The sequence below is a fragment of the Acomys minous genome (genome assembly GCF_964271855.1).
Source record: "Acomys minous genome assembly, chromosome: 6".
Lineage (NCBI taxonomy): Eukaryota > Metazoa > Chordata > Mammalia > Rodentia > Muridae > Acomys > Acomys minous.
In genome coordinates, this window is record NC_140487.1 from 122,041,613 (window position 1) to 122,061,983 (window position 20,371).

The window sequence follows — 20,371 nt, forward strand, 5'->3', positions numbered from 1 at the left end:
ACCTCCCTCAAAAGGACCCACACTCATACCAAGGCACACATGCAGAGGTCAGAGGACGGGCAAAAAGCACCTTTACCCACCAAACCATTTCACCAGCCACCAAGGGGCTTCATTGTGTTGGTACCCAGGTCTGAAGACTACTGGTCTCCCATTGAAAACCCACCAGCATCTCTAGGCTGAGACCTTGCCACTTGCGAATACTTCTGATGCCTAGGACACTCAGACAAACCCAGCATCTTGTAGCTGCAGCGTCAGAGTCAACATGGAACTTGTGAGAATTACAGATCCCACCCACACCTACAGTGTCAGGGCCTGCAGTTTATTTTCTCTCTTTCAATATGTATTTTAGATTTATGGATTTATTTCATTTTATATGTCTGTTTTGCCTACATGTATGTATGTATGTATGTGCATTGTGTTAAGGCCTTGTGTCTGAGGAGGCCACAGGGGGTGTTAGACACCTGGAAACTGCAGTTACAGATGGTGTGAGCTACCATGTGGGCACTGGGGATTGAACCTGGGTCCTCTGAAAGAGCAGCCAGGACTCTAAAATGCTGAACTATCTCTCCAGCTTTCTCCCTGAGCCCTGGCTTTTTGGGACAAGATCTTGCTCTGCAGCCTTGGCTGGTCTGGAACTTGATATGTATACCAGACTGGCCTTGAACTCATGGAGATCTGTTTGTTTGCTTCTGCCTCCTGAGTGCCACAATATCTTTCTTCCTCCCTTCCTTCCTTCCTTATTTCTTTCTTCCTTCCCTTTTTTCTTTCTGCTTTTGAGATGGGGGTCTCATGTGTTTTAGAATGGTCTCAAATTCCAAAACTTGAAATTCTGACCCTTCGGACTTCACCTCCGCAGTGCTGGGATTACAGGCCTGTGTTACTACACCACCCTGTGGTGCTGGGGATGGAACCCAGGCCTTCATGCCCAGAGTCTGCGTCCTAAGGTCCCCAGGGAGGGCTAGAGCAATGGCTCAGTGGTTAAGAGAGCTTGCTATTCTTACAGAAACCTGGATTCAGTTCCCAGACATCAAGTGTCTCATAGTAGCTTGCTACTTTGGTTCTGGGGGGTGGAGGTGGGGGTGGGGGTGGGGCAGGTCTAAGGCCCTCTGACCTCCATGGGTACCTGCACACATAAATACACACACACACACACACACACACACACACACACACACACACGAAGTATCCTTAAAAGAATGTACTTTTTTAAAAAGAGAGAGAAAGACTGCAGGTGACTCGGATGTGTACCTCAGGTCCCTTGGATATGGATCACTGTTGGAGATGTTTAAGAGGGCTGAGCTTCGGAAGGATAAGTTCAGTGTTCTCAACACCCAACATTAGAATCACCTGGAAGTTTAAAGCATTCCCTATACCCAGGCAGCACGCAGACAGTCTCAAACCTGTCATGTGTGGGTCTAAATAAAGGTTCGCAGGTGCATCTGGGGTGAGGCCTGAGGACCGCTGTGTAGAGGTCCGGACTGGGACTGGCGTTCCGGCTAATATGGTGTTTGATGGGGTGGATCAGTCTCCTCACAGGCTCAGCCTGCGTTTCCTTCCTCTTCCCAGCTTCCTGTGCTGTAGTGCTGGGTGCAGCTTCCTGGTCTGGGGAAAACAAATGAGCTCCCTTTTCTTTTTCTCTTCTTTCCCTGTCCCTCTCCTCCCTCTGCCCCTCCCTCCCTTCTTATCTCTCTCCCTCTCTCTTCTTTTCAGACATGATCTCTTGTAGCCCAGGCTAGCCTTGACGTTTTGTTTTGTTTGGTTTGGTTTGGTTTTTTTTTTTTTTTTGAGACAGGGTTTCCCTGTGAAGCTTTGGCTGTCCTAGACTAGCTTTGTAGACCAGGCTGGCCTTGAATTCTCAATAATCCGCCTGCGTCCTGAGTGCTGGGATTAAAGGCAAGTGCCACCACACCTGCAAGCCTTGATGTTTTTATGTTGCCAAGGTGATCTTAAACTTCTGATCCTCCTCCCTCCATCACTCCAGTGCTGGGCTCAAAGGCATTCACCACCACCATGCCAGTTTATATAGCTCTGGTGGCTGACCATGCAAGGCAGGCACTCTGCCAACTAAACTCTGTCCTCAGTCCACACTGAAGCTCTCTTGGGGCATCCGTGGAGGTGGCTTATAGCCCACTGGCAGCCCCACAGAAGTCCTGTACTGTGGTGCGCACCTGTAATCCCAGCCACTGGGTGCTGAGGCAGAGACTTCCAATGGTTCTGATGGGTAGCTCTCAGGGATGAAGGGAAATGTGGCTTTGCAGGACATCCCTTAGAAGAGCTTTCCAGAGGTTGTGTGAGGAGGGACAGGGCTGCCACGAGGACTAAGGAAGTTGGAGTGAAGAAAGAGACTGCCAGAAGACAGGCCAGTGATGTCTGGGCCCCACCCAGGCAGTCTCTGGGCTCACTGAACCTTCTGAAGCGCTTGGCCAAGCTCACCCCTTGCCCACAATTCATCCTGAGCAGAGGAGGTAGGAGCCTCTCTTCCCTGGCCTATGACAAGTGTTTGGGGACATGAGAGCAGAATGGGGTCACTTGGCTGGCAGGAGTCTGTCCCACAGGTGGGATGGAGCCTTGGCTCAAAGCTCACGACTTCTTTAACAAGATCTGAGCACCCCCCTTGCTCCCTGGCTCTCCCCCCCTCAACCCCAGAGGCTGGTAATTGGTAGACAAAGGAGTTTCAGACAGTTGGGGACCTGCGTCCTTGAGTCCCTGAAAACATGCTATTATTAATTAAAGACTCTGGCTTAGGCGGGGCCTGGGCCTGCCTCTTTCTGGCTGGGCCTCAGACTTACGTCTCTTCAGCCGTCTCTTCTTGCTAAATTTTTCAGTGTTTTTAACATCAGACTGATGTTACGTATAATTACCAACTTTGCACCCAAATTATATTTGACATGGCTTGTGTGGGAAATTAGACCATTTCAAGTGCCTACAAATTCACCTGGGAAGCCAAGGCAGGCGTGCGGGCGGGCTGGGGGAAGTCATTTAAATATTACATGTGCCCTCCTGAAAATGCCAAAACTCTTCAAACTGCCAGGGAGAATCTGGTCTCCCCTCTGTTTGCCCCTACAATGTTAGGAGGGTTCTGAGGGTTGGAGTCAGGGTCCTGTGTGTGGGGTCAGTCACAGGGACCTGGAGTGGCTTGTTGGGTAGGAGAGCCTTGGTGGCAGCTATGTGAGGACTGCCCTCCCCTTTTCCTCTCTCTCATCTCTACCCCTCTCCTTTTTTTTTTTTTTTTTGGTTTTTTTTTGTTGTTGTTTGTTTGTTTTTTGTTGTTTTTTTTTTTTTTTTTGAGACTGGGTTTCTCTGTGTAGCCTTGGCTGTCCTGGACTCGCTTTGTAGACCAGGCTGGCCTCGAACTCACAGGAATCCACCTGTCTCTGCCTCCTGAGTGCTGGGATTAAAGGCGTGCACCACCACCACCTGGCCCCTCTCCTTTCTATGTCATAGGAAAGGAGCCTCCATCTATTTGGGATGAAGGTGAAGGGTAAGGCGTGGTCATTGCATCTGGACCCCAAGCTTTCCTGGGACCTCAGGGTTGGGGCTCCATGGGTGAGTCTCTGGAGGAAACGGGCTCCCCAGCAGGCCTTCAACGGGGTTGTGCCTTGTCATTTAGACACTAGATCCTCACTGTGGCTGCTAGCGATCCTGCTGGGCACTGGCACCCTGGAGCAAAGTGCGAAAGTTCAATGACTTCCCACTGTGCAGAAAACCCCAGGATCTGATCCCCGAACCTCACAAACCCAGCTGTAATCCCAGCACTCTGGAGGTGGAGGCAGGAGGATCAGAAGTTCAAGGTCATGGGCTGGGGAGATAGAGTCAGGCAGATCCTCGAAGCACATTGGCTTCCAGGTCAGTGTGAGAGGGAGACCTGTTTTAAAACAGAGGTGGGGAGCACTGGGGAGAGGTCCAGTGTCGAACATGGTCCTCCATGCACACTCACGCTTGTAAACCTACACCACAAGTACACATAGCACCCCCCAACACAGAGAGAAAGACTCAAGAAAGAAGCCTGAGGTTCTTTTCATGTATAGCTCACCAGGTTGAACTGCATGCAGCTCTGCCTCAAAAACTAAAACATAGGCTGGGAGTGGTGGCGCATGCCTTTAGTCCCAGCACTCGGGAGGCAGAGGCAGGCAGATCGCTGTGAGTTCAAGGCCAGCCTGGTCTACACTTCGAGTCCAGGATAGCCAAGGCTAAACAGAGAAACCCTGTCTCAGAAAACAACAACAACAACAAAAAAGTGAGTCCAGGACAACCAGGGCTATTACACAGAGAAACTCTGTCTCAGAAAAACAAAATACAAAAAACAAACAAACAAAACCTAAACATGTTGAACATGGTGGTTCACACCTTTAATCCTATGGCACCAAGGAGACAGGAGCAGGTAGATCTCCTAGTGCAGAGTTAGCTGGCCTACATCACGAGTTTCAGGCCAGCCAAGGCTACATGGCGAGCTCCCAAATTAAAAAAACAAAACAAAACAAAAGAACCAAGAAACCTAAAAAAAAAAAAAAAAAAAGACAAAAACCACAAATTTATCGATTCATCCCCTTACCAAATGTTTACTGATTGCTTTGCAGCAGACAAAGGAAATAAAGACGTGAAACATTCATTTAATCATTTGTTCGTTCTTGCTTAGGCGCAGCTATGTGCTGGGCTCCGTGCTGGCCATAGATTGGCAGGCTGCACAGGCCCAGATGCTCTCAGTGATGTGGGGAGACAGCCTTCTAGTGTCACTGAGTGACTGGGTCTGTCGGGCTAGAAGGCCAAATGACACCTTAGTCTATCACCTCTTTGCTGAGGGAGTTTGTGGCAGCAGGGGACATCTTTGGCTCCTGGATATTGCCAGTTGGGTTTATAAAGTTTGAGAGGAAGCAAAGCCCCGTAGCAGCCGTGCTGGAGGAGAGACCAAAGGCTCAGAGTAGGGGGTCTGCCCTCCTTCCCGTTGTTGCACACTGACCCCCCTGTGCCTGGCTTCTGAGGGGAGGGCTGGCCCTTTAGTGAATGTGGCTGTGTACCAGGAGGTGTGAGGCCCACTGCAGAAGCAGAAGAAAGAGTTAACAGTGAGAAAGCCTGAGGTGGCTGCTGTTGCTGTCTCTGCTGCTGGCCCTACTATCTGGCCAGTCCAGAAAAAAAAAAAACAGAGAGGAGACAGCCAGGCCTGGAAAGGGAATCACAGAAAAGGTGCCCTGGGCCTCAAGAAGCTGTTTGTGTGCTGGGAGGGGTGGAGCTAGAAGCATCTTTGGTTGCCAAGGGCATCAGCCTCTGCCCCTGGGTCTGGTGACCAGGACCCCGGTCTTCGGATGCCATTTTCTCTCTGCTCTCTTTCCTCACCTACAAGAAAGGTCAGTGTTATTAGGTCTGTGGTTGAGTCACTGTGACCTGGCCAGCCAGTTGCTCTGTTCCAAGACACCATGGAGATGCCTCTCTGACAATCCACCTTCCAGCACGAATTGAGGGTCGGGGTGGGAGGGATACTGTGTCTCCTCTCCCAGCTTCTGGGAGGAGCTTTGTGGGTGGCTCTGGTGGGCAGCAGTGACATGCTGTGAGTTCAGAATCTGCATCGCTGAGACATCTTCTCCCCCAACACCACCCCCCCCCCACCCCCCTGCACCGCCGCATCCCCTCCTGTCTCTATGAGCCTGTGCCACACTCTGAGAAAGCTCTGTGGGCAGACCCCAGCGGCGGCGGGAAGATATTCAGCCAGAAGTCCAGCTGGGGCCAGACCTGCAAGGGATGTTCAGGTGCCAGAGTCACATCCTGAGATAGTGGCACACACAGGCTCTCTGCTAAGCCTGGTCTCAGGCCCTGGCTCCTGGTGCAGTATAAAAAAAAAAGGGCCATTTCACACCAGCTGTTTGGAGTTGGTGTATTTCACAGCCCTAGTTGCGGGGACAATTTCCTCCCACCCACCCACCCCCCGAGTTCCCTCCCTACAATATATCTCCCACAAATATCTAGAGTCTAGAGTTTGGTGGGTGCACCATAATCCCCACATTTTTGCTTTGGCTGTTCAGTCAGTCTCCTGCCTGGAGTGCCTGTCCCGCCTGGAGTGCCTGGCCTTCATTTCTCTAAGACTGAGTTATCCCCAGGCAGTGGAATTAGGTAGCATTGAAGCTCTCCTTTTCCAGGACACTGTCCCAGCCTCCTGTGTCTGGCTTAGATGTTTTTCCCTCTTCCATTCCACCAGCCTTAAAGCTCCTGTCACTGATTTCTGCTGATTTCTTCTTATCTCCCTTTTCCAAGCTGTGAGTTCCTGCAGGAACTTCCCAAGAGTCTTTGCTCCCAGCCCGGCCAGGCCAGCTGGCCACATGGGAAGAGCTCACGTGGACTCCAAGGCCACAGCTAGAGTGTGGGAGGGGTCTCCCTCCCTGCAACTGCAGGGACTTCTGTGAACGCCTGGCTCGATCTGGACTCAGTTTCCCCCCACCCCCATGAGGATGTTGACGAGGAAGTGGCCAGGGAGCCTACAGCTCATTTGTTCAGGGAATCATTTGAGAGAGTGAGACAGTTCTCAGCCCCACACTGACCACACAGGGACGGAGGGAAGAAGATGGAAGCAAACTCCACCTTGCTTCGAGGTGCCTTTGCCTGGAGGTTGGTGACACGCAACAATGTCCAACTCCTTAGTTCCTCATCTGAAGAACGAGACACAACAGTCAGGCAGCCGCCGTGGAGAGTGAGCAGAAGGGACTCCCAGAGGTGATCGCCTCTTGACACATGGAACACACTTCCCGAGTGCGGCTTCCACCACAGATGCCAAGTGATATGGGCCGAGTACCCCACAGGGGCGGTTAGCCTTGTTGCTGCTGGGCAGGCAAGGGGCCAAGGCTCAGAAAGGTTACTGGATTTGTCTATGGTCACACATAGGCATGAAGCAATGCTTCTGGAAACCAGAACACAGGTCTGCCTGACCTGAGGTCCTCTTCCCGCCCAAGGCCCTGACCCACTCCCCTACCCGAAGGCCTGGGCCAGGGCTGAAACAGCAGTTAGCTCTGCACAGAGAGCTAGACACAGGACCGGTCATCGTAATTTCTGTTGTTGTTGTTGTTGGTGGTGGTGGTGGTGGTGTGTGTGTGTGTGTGTATACCAGAGATCACCCTCTGGGACACCCTTCTGGAGCTCCCCCACTTTGTTTTTGGAGACAGAGCCTTCTCAGTGGAATCTGGGGCTCACCGATTAGGCTAAGCTGGTCAGCCAGTGTCCAGAAGTCCACCCCTCACCACCTGCCCAGCACTAAAGTATGTGCCATCAAGCTTGGCTATCTTATTTTGGTGCTGGGGCTCAAACTCAACTATTCATGCTCGCACATCGAGCGTCTCACTAATTCAGCTTTCTTCTTATCCCCAGCCTATATAATTTTGTGGCAGAAGAGAGAGGTACTGGTCTCCCTGCAGTCTGTTCTTTACCTCAGGCCAGACTACACCCCCCAGGCATCAAGGATGAACCCTCAAAGTGCATGGTAACTCCAGAGGACCCCCCCTGATCCTGCCCGGTGCACAGGCTCAAAGCTCCTCTCACCCCAGCTCTGACAGCCAGAAAAGAGGGGTAACCCTGCCAGGTTGTGGGGGGTGGGGTGGGCTGAGAGGAATGAAGTGAGTGACATTTCCCCCTGTAATGACAGCCCTAGCTGTTGGTGGCAATGACAGCCCTTGTTGGGGCCTTGCACACCCACACACAGGCATAGGAGTACCGCCCTACACTCCCGGCATCCCGTGCCCTGAGCCCTGAAGACACAGCCATCCTCAGAGGCGCATTTGTCAATGCAGCTTGTCATCTCGAGCACCGCGGACACATGTCTTTATATAGACAGACGTTCTCTAGGCTCAACCCTGAGTTCCTGAGAGGTGCGCCCCTGCGTGTGTGTGTGTGTGTGTGTGTGTGTGTGTGTGTGTGTGTGATGAGGAAGGCATGGTGGGGTCTGGAGGAGCGCCCCTCTTGCGTTAGTGGAGCAGGGTCTCCTGTCTTCCCTAGGATCTCATTAGTCCCAGGGACAAGCCTGAGAGAGAGAGCAGCTCTTTTCATTTTAGCCATGGCAAAACAGAGACGTGGAGAGGTTTTGCTTCTCCTCCAGAATCACTCTCTAGGCAAGGGCAGGTGGCAGAGCATAAAGCGCGAAGCTCTAACCACCAGGCTTTACTGCAGCTGTGGAGCAGGCGCACCCCACCCACCCTTCACCACCTCCTCCTGCCCTCTGCCCCATGCTCTGTCCCTCAGCACTTTTCTGTGGGGCTCCTATAAACACACTGACATCCCAATATTTTCTCTGCCCTCTTCTCTCTCACCTTCCCCTCCTCCACTATGTGAGCCATTTGCCATACACACACACACATACACACACACACACTGAGAGATACACACACAGAGAAGACAGTCACACATATATGTATATGTACACTCACACATGCACCCATGTGCACATGTGCGTGGACACAAGCCACACACACACATCGAGAGATACACATACAGAGAAGACAGTCACACATATATGTATATGTACATTCACACATGCACCCATGTGCACATGCGTGTGGACACAAGACACACACACACACACACACACACACACGGAGAGATATATACACACAGAGACAACAGTCACACATATATGCATGCGTGCACTCACACATGCACCCATGTGCACATGCATGTGGACACAAGCCACACACACACACACACACACACACACACACACACACACACACGAGGGACCCGGAGCATCTGCAGGAACAGGCCTACCAGCTTCCCGCTGTTTTGGATCTGAGGAGGAGACTCTTGTAAGTAAGCGGTGGTGGGGTGTGGAGAGCTGAGCACCCCTCAGGCCTCCATGTTGACTCTCTTTTCTGGTGGAGTGCTGGTGTCCAAGCTGGGGAGGGCACAGTGGCTTCTGAGCTGAGCACAGGCCATAGCGCATTCTGGAGGTGGCCACTCCCTGTTTTATTATCCAAGATGGCTTCCAGTTGAGTATGGGGACCACTTAGGTGTGTGCTGGCCTCAGACAAAGCCAGGCTCCTGGCCCTTCTACACTGTTCTGGTGTCTGTCCTGACCCAGACCCTGCTCCCACCTGCCCTGTCGGGCCATTCAGTGCCCACACCCACCACTAGGTGGCACCAAGTGCCCTCAAACTGCAGGGTAAGCTGCCCCGGAGGGCTCGGGTGGGGTAGGGCTGGTCCCAGCACCCACTATGGTGGGTGGCTCTGCCTCAATGTCCCCTTCCTCGAGAGGCATTGAAGGCATTATGAGTACTGTACTAAAGGCTTTTCTTGTTACCCTTGCAGACCTTGTGAAAGCCCCTGAGGGAAGCAGCCATTGCTCTTGTCCCCAATGTACAGATCAGGAAACTGAGGTGCAGGCAGGCAGTGCAGTTAGATCTGACAATCACACAGCTTCTGACCCTGCGTTCCATGTTGAACTTTTTCTTTGCTGAGTGCTCTCCCCAAAGGGTCAGAGGCCTGGGAGTTGGACCCTGGGGGTGGGGGGGGTCCCTACAGCTGGTCCACAAGCCTTTCAGGAGAGAGACACTGAATTGAAGGGTTTCAGTGGCCTAGGAGGAGGGGAATCAAGAGTGGCAAGCTGGTGGGAGGGACAATGGAAGCCTCCAGGCCCTCCTCGGAGGTGAGGCCCAAGGAAAGTAGAAAAGAAGAAGGGGCAAGGGAGGGAATTCCCAGCGCCAAACATCTGGGAAGACTTTGGAGCTGGTGCTTGAGGGAAACAAGTTGCCAGATGTTACATGCCATGCTGGGCCAGATGGTGCAGAGCTGTGGAGGCCCCGCCTCCACCTACAGTCTTCCGTGGGTTGGGCCCATGGTGGTGGTGGGGAAGTGGAGTGTCCAAACATGGGAAGGTGGGCTGGCCCCGGGGTTCCCTGGGGAGCCAGGGTATACCACAGGCCCCAAGGTTCCTGAGGCTCACATACTTGTGACGACAGACCAGGAGCCATGTGGCCCGCCCACCCGTCTTCACACAGAGCACACGGAGGGACTGTGCAGGGGCTAGGAGAACACAGACACCATAGTGTCCAGAACCAACTGACTTCCTGTCTTCTCTCATCTTCATTTAGAGTAAGCAAGTGATAAACAAGTAAATAAATTAAAAAAAAAAAAAGGTATAAGATACAGGTGACCCAGGAGGCCTTCCTGGAGGAAGCAGTGTTTGCCATAAAGAGATGGACACAGCTTTCCAGCAGAGGAACTGGGCAGGCACTATGGCTGTCAGGCTGGAACTCAGTGGACTGAGGGATGTAAGGAAGGTCTCGGCAACTGCCACGGAGTGAGAAAGGGCGGGCCCAGGTTGAGGAGGACCCTGCTGGGATTGACCAGGTTTATGATGTTGGTATAAGAGAGAAAGGGGGGGAAAAAAGCAGTTTGGAAGATGACACATGAGGAAGGATGGGTGGCAGCTGCTGGGGATGAGGCAGAAATACTATCTCAGGGGCCGAGGAGCACAGAGTAGCTCAGTGTCACCACAAGGGTTCTGACTCCTCTGCCCCAGATTCGGGCTCACTGCTGTGTGACCCAGAGTAAGTCACTGTCTTTCTCTGAACCCAAACTGTCTAAGGCAGCTGCCTGGCTCCTTCCCTGACACATGGGAGGCTCAAAGTTGGATGTGACAAAAAGCCTGTGCTAAAGGGAAACTGGAAATCAAGGGCCCAAGGTTGCTTCAGAACACAGATCCCGACCCAGGGTATGGCAATAAAGGGGCAGTCTTGTGGCCTAAGTTCTGGGTGCCCCCGCTCTCTAGATCTTGGGGGGCCCCAGCTCTACTGTCCCTTTCTCAGAGGCGGCACCCCACCCCCACGATGTCACTTCATCTTTTTTCCCCCCCCATCTTCTTTTTAGAATAAAAACGCTGGCCGCTCGCGGCTCGCTGCTGTTTATGCCTCAGTAATACATTATGTATTATTTTGTTTTAAGCGCAGCTTTTGCATCCTGACAGTAACAATAAAATGTGACTATGGGATTGCTAACACAGACAGACTAATGTTTCCATCGCCCGCCTCTTTTTTTTTTTGCGTCCTAAGCACTTTTGAAAAGCTCCTTTTATATTCCTAATAAAATTATAGCAAAATACATCGATTTACTGGAAAAGAGTTGAGGGTCGGGTAGGGTATATCTCCCCCTCCTCTGGAACGGCCGCTGCTTCCCCCTCAAAGGCGGATGCATATTTTGAAGCAACCTTCTAAAGTGCCACTTGACCCTTAACCCCAGGAGGCATCTACCTACCTATCTGCTGCTGCTGCTGCTGGTGGTGGTGGTGGTGGTGGTGGTGATGGTGGTGGCAGTGGTAGGGCCACAGAGTCAGGCTTGGTGATGGCAAGTGGGGTTGTCTCTGTGCTGAGCATGTGTGTGCATCTGTGTGCCAGGTGTGCCTGTATGTTGGGGGGGGTATCCACTCAAAGTTGGGGTGTCTGTGTATATCAGGATATCTTAGGTGTGTGTGGATGTGTATAAAGATGGCCATGGATCTGGGGGTGGGCTGGTGGGGCACTGGTGTGTAGCCTGGCCACACCTGTCTGGGTGTTTATCTCTTCCTGGGAGGGCCTGGGAGTTTTGGGTGCCTAGATGTTACTGTGTTGATGGGGCCCCAGGGCCAGGCAGTGGGCGTTTGTGGGTTTGTGGTTGTGGGGACCTATGAGGAGTAGCCTAGGTGAGACAGGGTTTCTGGACTTGCTTCTCCCCAAGGGGACAATGGGAGTGTCCCAAGCCTATGATGTCAGAGTTTTCTCTATGAAAAAAAAAAGGGGGGGGAGGTTTCACCCTGCTGGCTTACTGGTTCCATTTCCGGCTGCCTGTGTGGGAGTGAGTCTGCCTTACTTACACCCAACTGAAGGAACACGGAGAGGGTCCTCCTTGTGGGCAGAAGCCATTGCAAACCTAGATGACCTTTCTAGGCTCTTGGGCTGCTTCAGCCAGCAGACATCAGATCTCTCGGGTGACATAGGACAGCAGGCTGCGGAAGTGTCCTAGTGGCCTGGTCATAGGCAGGGAAAGCTACAGATGGAGGAAAGGGACCTGTCTCCAAGGAAGTCAGTGAAAACGCCAAAGGGGCATCTCTCCAGGGCCAGGGTATCGGCAGGAGGGCTAAGCAGCAACAGAGACCTAAACTCCTACCCAGTGACAGTGAGGTAGTGGCCCTGCATTCTAAGACAAGGGCTCTTTCCAGATCCTTCTACCATGGCATTCACTCTGCCCCCACCCCAGAACTGAAAGTCTAAGGAAGTAAAGATACTCCAATCTCTTCCCACTGGGCTAGTATTTCCCTCTGGGGAGTCTGAACCCTGGATCCTCTTAGGGGAGGGGTGGACATGGGGTGAGGACATCTGACATGGAACCTCACATCTGCTGCCCCCCCCCAGCCTCCTAGGAGCTGAGAGCCTGCAGCAGCCCCGAAGTCTCCCACCCCCACGCCCCCCACCTGCACCCCCACCCCTGCATCCCCTCCTGCCAGTCGCCTGAGCTGGCTTCCTCCCCACCACCACCCTGAGTATGTGTGTGTGTGTGTGGACTGTGATTCAGAAACAGCAAGAGGAAAAAAAAAAAAAAGAAAGGAAAAGGTTTTGTATAGTAAGCACTTTTGAGGGCAATGTGGGGCCCCCTAATCCAGAGGTTTCTAACCACCCCAGCTAATGCTCCCTGACACTGTGTTTTGATATCATTACTACATTATACTCACAATTTTTGAGTGAAAAAATACAGTACTTAGAAAGTCGAAATTCATAAATAAATTCATGTCAAACCGCACTTAATATTGATTTTGTTAGTGTTCAGATTCAATAATAAGGTACTGCGTGCATGAATATTTAAATATAATCATCATTTCTGCATCTCCTAATGGCCTCTGCTCCTCTACACTCAATTTAAACACAATTTAAAAACTATAATGTATTGAAAAATACTAGGATTTAGCAATAAATCATCATGGGGAGATTCCAGGCCTCTTATAGGGTGGCTCGATATGGCTTCCTCTCGGGACTGTACAATTAGATTCATGTTTTTAAACTTCTCAATTATCCATATACCATAATTTTATGTGAAAGTTTGTTTCGCTTCCCCCCTTGGCCCCCCCACTCCTCCCCACCCCTCGCCATCCCCCCACCCCCCACCCTACCCCCACCCCCGCCTCTCTCTGAAGGAAGCAGCAGAATATGGCTTAAGTGTCCTCTTAGCTAGAGTGGAGTGGGGTCAAAGGTGGCCGTCCTCAAACTGAATTAGAAGCCAGGCCTGCCAGAGGCAGCCGGCACTGAGTCACTTAATCACATTATTTGGGAAAAATATAGGGGGGAAAGAGATAAAATGACTTAAAATGAACTTGCCAAGGAGGAAGTGGAGTTTTTAGATTTATTTAAAAAGCAATCCTTGGCCTGATGAAATAGGCTCAGGCCTGTGGCAGGATGTGGTGGGATCCTGCTCCCTGAGGAGGGTGGCAGGGGCTGGGCAGCATGGTCAGTGGAGGGGGGGGCGCTTCCAGCCTGGTCCCCGAGCCCCACAGCTTCCTGAGGAGTCCCTGGAGGAGGTGTTCTGGGGTGGTGGGGGGGAAGGAGGTGCCTCTCAGATAGGAGAGCTAGGGCTCCCTCCTCTGGGAATCTGAAAGCTGGTCCCTTGGGTACCTGAGGAAAAGACAAGGTGTGGCAGGGCCCCTGGGGTATCTGAGGATTTAAACAATGCCCCCAAGGGCAGCAGGCAGCAGCTGGAAGTGACAGAGGGCAGAAATGGATGAGGCCCTAAGACTCAAACACCCAACCAAAACCCTTCACTTGGCGCTACATCCTGGCACGAGGCCTAATCAAGCCCATTTTATAGATGAGGCGGTTAAAGCTCAGAGAGGGGAAGCTATAATCCCATGGTCACACAGCTTCTGAGAGAGACTTGGGACTTGAAGCCAGTTCTCTTCAGATCCAACGCGCCTTGTTCCTGGCTCTAGGCTTCGCTTCGCCTGGAAGGTATGGTTGAAGGGTTGAGGGGCCAAAGCCTGGCCTCAGAATTATCCAGATTGTGGCTTAGCTGTTCATATTCCCTGGGAGGCAAATGGGCATCTATCTGCTCATCTGGACTGTGGACAGGGAATGCAGCCAGTTTGTGGGGCCAGTGGACTCTGGCCTTGTCACCAGGGGAAGTCCATATGTTGGACTGATACTGAGGGGTGCCCTGGGGCCACCTGGGAACAAATGGGGTGGGCAACTGTTAGGACCGGGCATCAGATATCTGGGCCAGGCTTGCCAAAATGACCAAAAAACGCCAAGGTTAGGTGGTCCACCTGGGAAGAGGAGGCCACACTAGGTGTGGCCCTGTCGCTGTTTAGTGAGCCCAGAAAGGCTATCCCATCACAGGGAGAGCCCAGATCCCACTGGGAAGTGTAGATACACCAGTGGCTCCAGGTCAGCCCATTTCTCATCCCCCACCTGTGAGCAGATGACAAAGCCAGCACCTGTCACTACAATGTCCCTTCGCGTGTCCCCTGACACCCAGAACAGCTGTTATTAGAATGGCCAGAGTCCCGTCTACACCTGGGCAGGGGTATTTTTTCCCCTCTCCCAGACTAGTCTGTCCCTCCTGCAGATGTGTGGAAGCTGAGCTCTGACCGGGCAAGAACCAGGCTCTTGCGCCTCCATCTGGCTTGGCAGCAGGCGTACCCACTGGACAGAGCCAGCAAGTGCCCAGACAGTGGCCCCTGAAGCCCACGGATTTCACAGACTCCTTCAGGAGTTGAGCTCTCTCTCTCTCTCTCTCTCTCTCTCTCTCTCTCTCTCTGTGTGTGTGTGTGTGTGTGTGTGCAGGGCCTGCTCTCAAAGGAGGACAGAGCCTTTGCCTCCTGTTGCGTCTTCAGCCTCAGTTTCCTTCTCTGTGTGGAGGGTTTAGCTTTGTCTACTTTACTCCTGCCTCAGCTGTGAGAAGTCATAGGGATGGAAAGGTACAAGATTAAAAAAAAAAAAAAGCCATTCCACAACAGCTACAATTCCGTCCCCAACTAACAGGCCAAACACACACACACACACACACACACACACACACACACACACACAACGGGAGAATTCTGTCTCGTCTGCTGCACTGGTCAGCCAGTTGCACTTCCGGATGGTCTAAAGTGGGAGCAGGGATGACACAGAATGAAAGTGCCAAGGGAGATGGGAGGAGCCACTTTGACCGTAGGTCACCAAGGATGTCTCTCCCAGTTTCTCCTTTCAAAAGGTCTGGGAAGTGGAGAGAGAGGCTGGGCCTCGTGGGAAGTACTCGTCCTGTGCTCCCCTGGCAGGGTTATGGGTGTGAGGGAGAGGCCTCCTCCCACAATCCCATTCAAAGCTAAGGTCTCAGGCCTGTGGGATGAGGAGGAGGTTGCTAGGGAACCTGGGCAGGGTGTGAATAGACCTACATCCTTGAGACTAGGACTGTGGGGACGTTGCAGCCAGTAGGGGCTTCCTCTACCTCCCCAGAAATCTCAGACACCCCCACCCCGCCCCTGCCCCAGGAGCTCTGCTCCTCCTGACTTCTAATCACTTCCCGCCCACACACATTTGGCTTCTTGCTTCCCTCACACCTTACTTTGCTTGTCTGTGAAGTGGGTAGTTTGGCAGACTTCCTCCCTCAGGGCCAGTGGTCCTCCACCTCTCTAACGCTGTGATCCTTTAATACAGTTCCTCTCGTGTTGTGGTGACCCGCCCCCCTCCCCCCTGCCACAAACTTATTTCCTTTGGTACTTCATAACTATAATCTTGCTACTGTTAAGAATTGTAATATATATATATATATCTCCTTTACAAGATATCCGACATGTGACCTTTGTAAAATAGTTGTTGCGTCCCCAAGAAGGTCTGTGGTCCACAGGTTGAGAACTGCTGAGTCCGGCCGATTGGGAGGACCCCCCCCTTCCCCCCCAGGAGCAGGGGCAGGGACTGTGGAGGTCTATAAGAAGGAAATTGCAGCAGGGGCATGTCCCTCGCTCATACCATGTGGCCCTGAGAGCCTCTGAGGAGTCAAGGTTTAGGTTACAGAGGACACCAGCCATGCCCTGGTCCCCTGGCCCTATCTTGTCACTCTGTATCCAGGGCTCATTTTTTTTTCCCCCTAGAAAACAAGCAGCATTCATCACAAGCGACAGCTGGGCCTAATGCAGTCTCAGTTAGAGGCATGCATTGCAAATGCACACGGCCCAGAGGTTGCCCATGGGAGCCCCCTGGGAGGGCCCGGCCTGGGACATGGGTCCGGCCATCCATGAAGACACAGTAAGGACTTAGCAGGGTGCAGGACTTCTTCAAGTTCCCCTTGGCCGGGCTCCAGCAGCCACCTCCTTTTGGTTACTTGGGGGTGGGACAGGGCTCCAGAGCAGGCAGAAGTATTGCTGGCTGCTAGTGACTCGGTCTACTTTCCTTCCTCTGAGATTCACAAGGGAAAAAAAAAAAAAAAACTAAGACACCCAGGCAATAGGCTGAAGCAAGTTAGACAAGGAGGGTGGGGCAGGAAGGTCCCTGGCGCTGACTTTGACATCTCACCTGTTTGTCTCTTGGGAGGGTCTTGCCTACGGACCGAGAGAGTGAATATGACCAGAAGGTGCCAGAAGCCTGGAGTTTATCACTCACTGCACATAGCCAGGACATAGACCCCCTTCACCCCCCCCCCCCACACATCTGGGCCCACCTGCATGGCACACATTCTCCTAGCTCCTAGCTCTGTTCCATCCCTGAGCTTGTGCCACCTGTGCACATGTGTGCACTCACAGTTCAGTCCCTGGACACCACCACCACTGCTCTCCACCTCCCACGTGTGTGCCCGGGCCTCACGTGTATGTGCCCAGCTTGCTGCCAGCCCAGCTCTGAGTCAGGGCGTGTCTGTCTGCCTCTGGCACCCAGTGTAGACGGGTGGGTTTGTTTTCCTTGTGTGTTTTGGGTTCAGGGAGAGAAAAAAAAATTCTCCAAATGAGCTTCTCCTGGGGCGCTTTTCCCTTCATTTTTTTCTGCCCAGGTGTCTCTGAAGGGAACCTCATTGTCTGTTTCAAATTCATTTGCACTTAACTCATCTAAAAGTTTTGCAAGAGTTGTTTGATGTCCAAGGAGCCTCTGAACACCCCTCCCCCCTCCCCACCCTTGTAATGAGCCCTTTAACTCAGGGAGACCTAGAACGGTCTTTGGACTAGAGTCAAAGGCCCGCTGCCCCCTCCCCTCCCCAGTGTGGGAGGAAAGTGCTCAAGGGGAAAGGCACGAGGAGTGGCCTGGCCGAAGTTGGAGAGCTATTGTCCAGCTTGGCCCCTGCCCTGGGGCACACCATTTCACAGTGTTCAGTGCTCCCCATGCAATGGCAGCAACCCCTCGGGGTGCAAGGCCCAGCTGTTGGTGCTCTAACCCTCCCCCACTAATTAATGGGTGCCTGCGAGGGCTGACCCAATTCGCCCCCAAATTAATCTCAATTACAACGATTTGGTAAGAGCCAAGCTAGCCAGCCCGCTGGAGCCGGGATTTCATCACCTGAGAACAAGGAGCCAGGAGCTCAGACCTGATGTTATCAGCGGGGGTGGAGTGGGGGGAGGGGGAGGTGCTTGGGTGGGGCTTGTGGCCTCAGGCATCTCAGCATTTATCAGCGCTGCCGCCAAATTAGTTCACACCACCTAATATTCACATTGGCAACCTGGCCCACCAACCCCACACCCCCTCCCCGATGACTAGGGATGGGCGATTAGGTTCAGCTGCCAAAGTCTTGCCAGATCCCACCAGCTCACGGTTACAGAGGAGGCTGGTGAGTTGCCCGTGGACCAGAGATGATTCGCTCAGAGACTCCTACTACTGCAAAGTTTGGGATCTAGAAAACCTTGTCTAGTCTGGTTGCCGCCCCTGGGCACAGTCGCCCACGGGCGGGAGGCAAGGCGATGCTGGCAGCGCAGTGGCAGTGAGGTTTGCAAAGGCCTCTCCTATCTGGCAGCACCGGTTGCTCCCTGCGCTATCCCCCTGGGCCAGGGCAGGGATCAGTAACTCCATTTTACAGAAGGGGAAGTAGAGACCTAGGGAGGAGACCCAGCTGGGTGGGTGAGCCACGGAGCAAGCCAGGGTTCCAGCAGGAGACAGGACTCCTGGCTTAGCACTCTTTCCAGAGGAACACAATTGATGCTCCAAGCCCACCATTGCAGGCTTTACACACTAGAGCCTTGTTCAAACGGTGAACACACCCGTTGTTGTCTTTATGGACAGTGATGGATGGAGAGGGCTGTATCTGAGAGCTTCCAACTGCTCCTCAATTCCCCAACCACGGGAGGTTTTTTCCAGGGAACAGGGGAGCATGTGGTCCCCTCCTTGGGACACACTCAGGGTTTCTGATAGGATCCAGGTAGCCAAGGCCAACAGAAGGAGGAAGTCTAGGAGGAGCCATTTATTCCTTGTCACCTCACCCATCACGTACCACAGTGCAGACCCCTGCAGCTCTTCCCACAAGGCTGAGTGGGCTCCAATCACCTCCCTGGTGGGGCAGGGTGTGGGGCAGTTCTTGAATACATGAGTGGGCTACCTAGGTTAGGAGTTGGGTAACACAACTTAGGCTGGTTACAAGCCCTTTCTTTCCCCCCTCCGCCTCTCCAGCCATGTCCCCCCCAGTCCCCGCCCCCATACCTTGCAGTCTCCCCACCCCAGGAACTGCACCTTTCATCTCTGGGCATGGCTTGGCCAGCTGAAGAGGGGTCTAGGGCTTGAGTGGAGGCCCTTTGGGGGCCCCCCTCTGACTGGTGCCCAGTGGTGTCTACCCGCACCAGCCGCAGCATATGCCTGCCACCCTGAAAGGGAGCGCGAGCCCCCACGAGTCTCCTGTTCACCCCCACTTCCCGCAAACCCAGTGGCAGGATGATTGATTTTGCGGGAAGCACGGTTCTGAGGGTGGGGGTGGGGCGCCGGGGCGCCAGGGGATCCTCACTCCATCTGCTTGTGGCTGTGAGTCAAAGCTGGGTCCCACTGGGCACCCTGTGAGGTGTTCCCCAGCACTCAGTTTTGCTGGGTGGGGGGGGGGGCAGGGAGTGAGGTGTACACAGGGGTTGTCTTGGGATCTCTGACAGGGAGTCCAGAGCCACAGGGTGCCTAGCAGTATGGAGAGGCCTCTGTGGCATTGGGCTCCTGCTAGGTCCCCTTTGGTGACACCGCTGACAGCTCCCCTAGTGAATAGGCATGTGTGGTAAGGGTGATTGCCCCAGCCCTCTCCAGCTTGGTATAAGTTTTTAAGGCACCTTGTGATCAGGATAGAGTCATGGGAAAATGAACGGCCACCAGTCTGGCTGGGCCCCCTGCCCTTGGTCTAGGTTCAGGGGTCTTTGGAGCTCATTAGGGACCAATGTGGAGACAAAGGGGGAGCTCAGAGCTATATAACAGGTGTTGAACACACATACACACACACACACACACACACACACACACACACAAATACACACACAAGGGGGCTGGAGAGATGAGTCAGAGGTTAAGAGCATTGTTTGTTCTTCCTAAGGTCCTGAGTTCAATTCCCAGCAACCACATGGTGGCTCACAACCACACACTTGAGTGAGAATCTACCTGCAGTTAGGTCTTCACCCACAAGAGTAAGCACCTAATAAAGGTGTGAAGTGTCATGTGGTGACATGAATAAATAACAGATAGGTGAAGGCCAGGAGAATGCCTCTACACATGAAGACCCATCTATGGGCTCCCACATACCAGAAGCTTCAACAGGAACAGGAAGTGGGATTCACTTCTGCTCCTGCTGGAGATGGCACAGACCGAAACCCAGGGTAGGGCGTGACTCAGGGCCCTGTGAGTCAGTAGGCTGCCAAGGCTGGCTTGGGATGCTCCCTGGATTCAGGCCTCCAGGAAAACAGGCAGGGTGCCCTCCCATTTGTCACACCTGTGCCTGAGCTTTTGGGCTTGGCGCAAGTGTAGGTGAGGAGCTGCCATTCTCTCTAGCAATGCAGGAGAAGGAGATGCCTTCAGCTGATGAGAGAGTGGCTGAGGGACCTGTGGGATGCCTTCAGAATGGAGGAGAGGAAGAGGAGGGGAGGGAGGAAGGGGAGGGGAAGGAGGAGAAGGGGCAGAATAAATCAGAGGAGAGGAGAGGGAGAAGAGAAATGTTGGATGGGACATTGAAAGAATTTGAGGAAGAAGAGTGTCTTGGTTGGATGAAGGTGGTTTCTGGGAGCAGAGGGCAGCCAGGGTCAGGGAGTCAGAGGTCAGAGGGTCAGGGGGCTGGTCTTCTGAGGAAGACTGCAGGCCTTGTGTGAGATCTGAGAAAGCCTCTATAGCCAGCCTTGGGTCAGTCAGGCCAGCAGGGAAGACAGTTCATCCCCCACAGAAACATCCAAGTAAGACCTGAGACAGTGGCCAGGTGGGGGCAGCACCCCACAACCCTACCTGTCACCACTGGGGTTCAAGGGACTGAGGGA